At 43.7% G+C, this 7,332-nt stretch overlaps 1 protein-coding gene across 2 annotated transcripts in view; it reads right to left on the reverse strand.

Moving 5' to 3' along the window:
• USP22 (ubiquitin specific peptidase 22) overlaps window positions 1-7,332 on the reverse strand; it is a 41,162-nt gene that overhangs the window by 32,721 nt on the left and 1,109 nt on the right. The window lies entirely within an intron of this gene.

The following is a 7,332-nucleotide window of genomic DNA, read 5'->3' on the forward strand; positions in this document are numbered from 1 at the left end:
CTAAGACCAGGGCAGAAAATATACAACATAAGCCTAGAAACTCACAGTACCGGAAAGTAAGGAAGTCCTCAAAAACAACAATAAACCAAACAAAAATTGGTAAGTGTATGCCCAAGTGACAGGGAAGACAACCGGAAGAGCTCCCACTGGCTAAAGCTGGAAGAGTCTGAGCAACAAAACAGAATACCTGTATAACAGAATAGTATAAAATACCTGTAAATCCATACTGATACAAAAGATTGAATAAATACTAAATGAGTGGGAAAGGACAAATATTTCCTACAGCTGGATACTCTGGCCTCAAAGACGCAGAGCGTTAACTGCCCTCTCCTTACATGTGACCTGTGCAGAGTGACTCTGCTCCAAATAGGACAGTATGGAAAGGAGGGAAAAAGAGGCACTTTACTGTAGAACAGCCTCACAACCACGTGGTCAAGCTTTCCACCAACAGTCCTAAGTCGTGTTGACCCCATCACCCTTGACAGGGCTTGGTAAGGGCACTTCACCTCTCTGGCCTTCCCAAAAGCCATAACCACAGCTCCATGAGAAAAACATCAGACAAGCCCAAATTGAGGGGCGTTCTATAAAATACCTGAGCAATTTGCCTCAAAACTGCTAAGGTCATCAAAAAGAAGGAAAGTCTGAGAAAATGTCACTATCCAGAGGAGCCTACGGAGACATGACAACTACATGTAATGTGGAATCCTGAGAAAGAAAAAGGAGGTTAGGGAAAAACTAATGGGATCTGAATGAAGTATGACTTTCAGTTAATAACAATGTATCAAGTTTTGTCATTGGTTGTGACAAAAGGTACCACGGTAACAGTAAAAGGTTAACAATCAGGGAGACGGGGGGAAGGGAGGTCTGAAGAAAATGGGTGGATTGTATCAAAGATGGACTGTATCAATGCTGACATCCTGGTTGTTAATATTTCATTACAGTTTGCAAGATGTTACCATTGGCGGAAACTGCGTAAAGGGTACAGAGATGTCTATGTGTTATTTTTTACAACAGCATGTCAATCTACGATTATCTCAAAAGAAAAATTTTTTCCATTCTGGACCTTTTACTTGGAAAGACCTGTCCCCTGCTTAGTATGAATGGTATTATGTTTTGCTGTAAGGATTTGAGATTCAAGGCATCAATAAATAAAGCAAAAGTTAATTCCTCAAGAGAATAAAGTTTGAAAAGAAAAAAGTTTACTTAAAAAAAAAAAGACATATCCAAAAAATGAACTGAACTTAAAAAAACAAAAACACAAAACCCGAAGTGGGCCCAACAGCATTCTCAACGTCACGGTGTAAGCACCGGGCTGAGTCAATGACCTGTGTCAGCGGTGAAGCCAGCGACACATGCAAGCTCATGGCTCTCGGTTTATGATCTACCAGTGTGTTCTGTTGCTCCAAGTACTCTGTCTAAAGCCAGTAACAGAACTGTCTTCCCCCAATGATGATTTCTACTAAAAAGTTCAAAGGAATCAAAGAGATTCATTCAGATCTCAAGGGACGGATCTCAGACTCCAGAACTAAAGCAGCACTTATAAAGAGATGACCAGTGCACAGCCCTAGACTAGCACGTCTTTTTCTAAAACACATGGCAAAGTAACCACTGACTCAACAGAAGCAGGACCATTTTCCTCCTGCAATAACTTCCCTTTCCACACAACAACCGAACACCTGAGCCACACTTCCACAACCCTGACTGTAAGAGCTACTCTCATCTGAGGCAAGCGTCCACAAGCTAACAACCTATATTTGTCGCTTTGTCAAGATTCAAAATGAAAGGGCATTACGCTTGTACTCTATGAAATTATACTACCTTAAACTTTCATGTGTCATACTTAGTTTTTGTATTTGTCTCCTTTTGGCTACGTCCCTCCCCATGTTTCTCCATAAATAAAAGTGCACTTCTCAAAGGCATCTCAGGGGGCGCCTGGGTGGCTCAGTTGGTTGGGCAACTGCCTTCGGCTCAGGTCATGATCCTGGAGTCCCGGGATTGAGTCCCGCATCGGGCTCCCTGCTCAGCAGGGAGCCTGCTTCTCCCTCTGACCCTCCCCCCTCTCATGCTCTCTCTGTCTCATTCTCTCTCTCAAATAAATAAAATCTTAAAATAAATAAATAAATAAAAATAAAGGCATCTCAGGTTTGATGTCAAGTAGACAAATCATGTTCCAATCCCTCAGTAAATGAAAACATATATTAAAATGACTTGCCTAAGATTATTCCTTCTGTAAACTGATTACCACGCTTAAGTTGTATAAATTCTTAGTAAATCCTACAAATTGAAAGCTTGCAAAAAGGGGAAAATAGACAACGCTCTTTGCATCCAATGGAATATTAACTGCACACAGCTCAACATATCTATATGCATGGGCAACAAGTGAAAAATGGAAACAAGATACACAGCACGTATGTTTACATAAATAAAAACATGTAACTGTTTTATATGCAGATGTATTTATCTTCTTTTTTTAAGATTTTATTTATTTATTTGACAGAGAGCACGCCAGCAGCAGGCAGAGGGAGAGGGAAAAGCAAGCTCCCTGCTCAGCAGGGAGCCTGACGTGGGGCTGGATCCCAGGACCCTGGTATCATGACCTGAGCCGAAGGCAGACGCTTAACCGACTAAACCACCTAGGTGCCCCTATAATTTTTTAAAAATCTGGAAGACCCAGGCAGCAAACATATCTTGACAGTGGTTGTGTGGGGCCAGAAATGACTCACCATATACATTCAATAAGCCTATTCGATAAGGTGTTTTATTTTTACACATTAAGAGTATGTTCAGGGTGGGCACCTGGGTGGCTCAGATGGTTGAGCGTCTGCCTTCGGCTTGGGTCGTGATCCCGGGGTTTTGGGATCAAGTCCCACATCGGGCTCCCTGCTCAGTGGGGAGCCTGCTTCTCCCTCTGCCTCTGTCTCTTATGAGTAAATAAATAAAATCTTTAAAAATATATATATATTCAGGGCACCTGGGTGGTTCAGTCGGTTAAGTGACCAACTCTTGGTTTCGGCTCAGGTCATGATCTCCTGGTTGTGGGAGCAAGCCCCACATTAGGCTCCATGCTCAGTGCAGAGTCTGCTTGAGATTCTCTCTCCCCCTCTCCTTCTGCCCCTCCCTCTGCTCTCATGAGTGCTCTCTTTTTAAATAAATAAAATCTTTAAAAAAAATACAAAAAAAGAGCGTATGTTCATATTGTCACTTCTTTTAATTGTTATTTTTTAAATACACAGATTCATGCATTTTAATCTTCCTCAGTAAAACTGACCGACAATTAAGCATCTAGAATTATCTACGCATTCCTTTATGTATGTTCAGGCTCTAATTAGCCTATGTGTAAGAATTATCATTGGGCATCTACAAGTACTCTAAATTTTAAGGCAGATATTTGTAATCCGGCTGTGTGACACTTACTATTTAATGGCATTTTGACAATTAAGATTTCAATTCCTCCTTAATCGCAGGAAACAAACTGAGGGTTGCTGGAGTGGGGGGTGGGGTGGGAGGGATGGGGTGACTGGGTGATAGACACTGGGGAGGGTATGTGCTCTGGTAAGCGCTGTGAATTGTGCAAGACTGTTGAATCTCAGATCTGTACCTCTGAAACAAATAATGCAATATATGTTAAGAAAAAAAAGAAGAAGAAGATAGCAGGAGGGGAAGAATGAAGCGGGGGAAATCGGAGGGGTAGACGAACCATGAGAGACGATGGACTCTGAAAAACAAACTGAGGGTTCTAGAGGGGAGGGGGGTGGGAGGATGGGTTAGCCTGGTGGTGGGTATTGAGGAGGGCACGTTCTGCATGGAGCACTGGGTGTTATGCACAAACAATGAATCATGGAACACTACATCTAAAACTAATGATGTAATGTATGGGGATTAACATAAGAATAAAAATAAAAATTAAAAAAAAAAGATTTCAATTCCTCAAGACAGAAACCCAGGGTTCAGAGTTGACTCTGGACTGAAGAGAGAATGAGAGTTCTAAAAAACAGGGAATCATTCCACATTTAAATGGTGGTGTGAAAACCACAAACATCAAACAGAACTGTTAAAGTAAGGTATGACTACTGGATCTTAGAGCCCTCCCGCCTCTTACCTATCATTTCCCAGGTAAGTTTCCTCTCTAGCCCCTTTCTCAAACGAAATATTTCCCTAAGAATTTCTACCCAAAGGCTTGCTTCAGGCCCCAAATTTTGTGCCTCAGACAGAAACCTTCAAAAGCAGTTTACTGTCCTCCAGATTACTGACCAAACTAAACCAGAACCCATATTAATCCAAAATTACAGTATGTTTGACAACTCTACAGTATGTTTGACAACACTGAGCCACCCAGGCTTCCCAAAAGGGCTGTGTTTTGAGGACAAGTTGCTGCAAAATTTTAGAGTCACAGAAACAGTTCAAAAAGAGGGGAGTGCAGGGCGCCTGAGTGGCTCAGTCGGTTAAGCGTCTGCCTTCGGCTCAGGTCATGATCCCAGGGTCCTGGGATCGAGCCCCGCATCGGGCTCCCTGCTCCGTGGAAGGCCTGCTTCTCCCTCTCCCACTCCCCCTGCTTGTGTTCCCTCTCTCGCTGTGTCTCTCTCTGTCAAATAAATAAATCTTTAAAAAAAAAGAGAGAGAGAGAAGTGATTATTTAAAAAATGTTCCCCGTCCTCCCAAGGTCTATATATTCAAAATACAATGTAGACTTTGTTATGTCATAATAACCAGTAGCACTTAAAATCTTGATGTCTTCATTGTCAGTTTTTCACACACAAACCCTAAAATGGTAAGATATTTGCTATATTCAACACATGCCAGAAAAGCAGAGTCCACTGTGGCAGCACTGAGTCCTAACTCACAGGAACATGGGAACATTTTTACATTCAGTAGTACACAAGTTTTACTGCAATTCAAGCCTATATTGGACAGAAAGTTATCAAATCTGATCACGTTCTTCTTACTCTGTGCCTACCAAAAGAAGAATCAAAGGTGGATACAAAAACCATAACCGTTTTCTACTTAGAGAAAGCTCACCTGTTTATCCAGGGCTTTACTGAGATACCACCTCACACCAGTCAGGGCTTTATTTCTATGGTTACACTGTTGCTGAGACTTCAACCTCAAAAGGCACCTTTGTTTATTTAGGAAGATTATAATTTAAGTTGAAATATTTTTTTAAAGATTTTATTTACTTATTTGACACAGAGAGAGAGACAGCGAGAGAGGGAACACAAGCAGGGGGAGTGGGAGAAGGAGAAGCAGGCTTCCCACTGACCAGGGAGCCCAACTCGGGGCTCGACTCCAGGACCCTGGGATCATGACCTGAGCCGAAGGCAGATGTTTAATGACCCAGGCACCCCGTTAAGTTGAAATATTTTTACAGGAAACTTCATATTGTTAAAACCAAAATATATATATATATATATATATATATACCAAGCCTACATACAGATCTACTGAGAATCCTACTCACTGGGAAACATGTATTGTTCACTGTTAACCATGAGGGTTAAACCATTTCTCAAACCAACTCTTCCTTGGCTGGGCCACTAGAGAGTGCTAGACATGCAGTTAGACAGGACCCAAATGATACAAAAATGAACCTCCCCCCCCCCCCCCCCCCCCCCCCCCCCCCCAAAATCTGGAGCAGAAAAGACGAAGGACATTAGGATTCCTGGCTGGTATACTACAAAAAGGTATTTCAACAATGACAGATCTGAAATTTGAGGTAAGTATTTATCACCACCTCTTGTCTGTCAATAACTCAAGTTTTTATAAGTGAATAATAGAGAGCTGCTTCAACAGCTCCCAAACTAAGCAACTGACATTAAAGGATTAATCCAAGACATATAGTAAAAGAAAAAGTGATTCCTTACTTTAGGAAAGGAGACAAAGTTAATGATGTGTTAAACTTGACTCCTTCAGCTTTGTTAAAAATTTACAGGGGAAGGGGAGAGAGAAGATAAAAGCAGGGGATTCCTTAAGTAAGGAATCCAATGTGGAGAGGAACCTTACACACACCATATAAATCTCAACCACTAAACTAATGACATGGAGCAGTAACAAGATTATCACCTGAAGACCATCGCTTTCAACCAGGATATTTTTTCAGGAGCACACAATTCCATCAGCAAGAATCTCACTCTGATCCTAACAGAAATCATCTCTGACTTCAATTCATTCTAAGAGGTAATGCTTCCCAACACCATCACTAATAAAAAGAAAGAAAACTGGTGCTTAACCCCTACAATCTCAGTGGATGTTAGTTTTAAAAAAAATTTTTTTTTAAAAAGCTACAAGGTGGAAAGAGCCTCAAACCTCCGAACCTCACTGAACTGCAAAATCGCGTTACAGTGTAACAAGATTTATTCAGATAATACCGTTATTTTCTGATTTCCACATAATTAATAAGCCTAATGGGGCATTCATCTGAAAAAGATAACACTAAAGGTAATTTCCTCAACGTCTCACGGAGGTGATCAGTTTCTTACTAAAGCCTCCTAACACAGAAGGCACGCCTCTGTCCCACCTTCCCGTCAAACCGATCTTTTCTTTTAAATCCACTCCTCCGTAGCTACAAGCGATTCTCCAAAACACATCGTGCTGATAACGAAATGGTCTTCCCAGATATAGGTGTACAGTGGCTTGACTTGCTCCATTTCCAACTGCTCACCCCCTCCACCCACGTCCGTATCTGAAACGAGGCGGGACGATGCCGTCTCCCTGCATTCCTTCCTGCAGACCCTGGAGCCGGTGCGGTGTTCTGCCCAAGCACCACACCGTTGTAGCTTCATACTGACAACTCCCGGTCGAGACACACGGCTCAGTTTCCCTGACCCAGGTAAGCCTTAACGCACGCTCCAGATTAATGGGTGCTCAGTATGGTGGCAGGGGACGGACCCACAGCAGACCACCCAACAGGCCCCGGAGTCTTTGTCCCATTTTAGTTTTCTGTCCTACGTCTGCTCATTGCCCCCATCCCCGCCCCCGAACCCTTCCCTGCCCCGGAGGGTTCCTCGGTGAGGCCTAGCGCTGGAACCTGGGACACCTTCCTTCTCCGTACCAGGCTTCCACCGTTACCCCGGAGAAGAAAACCACCCGCTTCCCAGATCTGCACTCGCCCACCTCCGGAACTGGACACGCCCCAAACCCCGCCCCTGCTCCGCCCCCACCCCCGCAGCGGAGGGGGAGGAAGACGGGGGAGGGGAAGAGAGGGGGCGGGAGGACGAGGCGGAGGGGAAGGGGAGGGGGGAGGAGGGGGGAGGAAGGAGAAGAAGTAGGAAGGGAGAGGAAGATGGGGCGGAGGCGCCGGGGGCTGTGGGGTGGTCGGCTGTGGGTCCGTCCCCTGCC

Source organism: Neomonachus schauinslandi, chromosome 15 (genome assembly GCF_002201575.2).
Source record: "Neomonachus schauinslandi chromosome 15, ASM220157v2, whole genome shotgun sequence".
NCBI classification, from domain to species: Eukaryota; Metazoa; Chordata; class Mammalia; order Carnivora; family Phocidae; genus Neomonachus; species Neomonachus schauinslandi.